Raw genomic sequence first — 552 nt, 5'->3', positions numbered from 1 at the left:
CCCGGCCTCCGTCCGGCGCCTCCCCCGGCTTCCTGTTTCCCGCTCCGGCCGGCCAGCGGGTCCGCCGCCCACACCTGCCCGCCCGGCGCCCGGCTCCGGCCCGCTCCTCCGGGGCGGGGCCGCCCAGGTCCCACCCTCCGCCCCGCGGCGCACCTTCCCTCTGGGGCCGGCCCACCTTCCCTCCCACCTTCCAGTCCCCGCGGCTCCCCACCCCACAGCGCGCCACCCACCCCACGGCACACACTCTCACACTCTCACACTCTCACACTCACACTCATACTCACACACACACTCTCACACTGACACACACACCCTGACACACACACACTGACACACACACACTCTCACACTGACACACACACACTGACACACACACTGACACACACACTCACAACACTCACACACACTCTCACACTCTCACACTCACACTCACACACACACACACTCTCACACTGACACACACACACTGACACACACTCTCACACTCACACACACACACTCAAACTCATACTCACACACACACTCTCACACTGACACACACACCCTGACACA

This window comes from Pipistrellus kuhlii, unplaced genomic scaffold (assembly GCF_014108245.1).
Source record: "Pipistrellus kuhlii isolate mPipKuh1 unplaced genomic scaffold, mPipKuh1.p scaffold_m20_p_3, whole genome shotgun sequence".
In the NCBI taxonomy this organism is placed as follows: Eukaryota; Metazoa; Chordata; class Mammalia; order Chiroptera; family Vespertilionidae; genus Pipistrellus; species Pipistrellus kuhlii.
Note: the sequence above shows the minus strand (reverse complement) of the source record.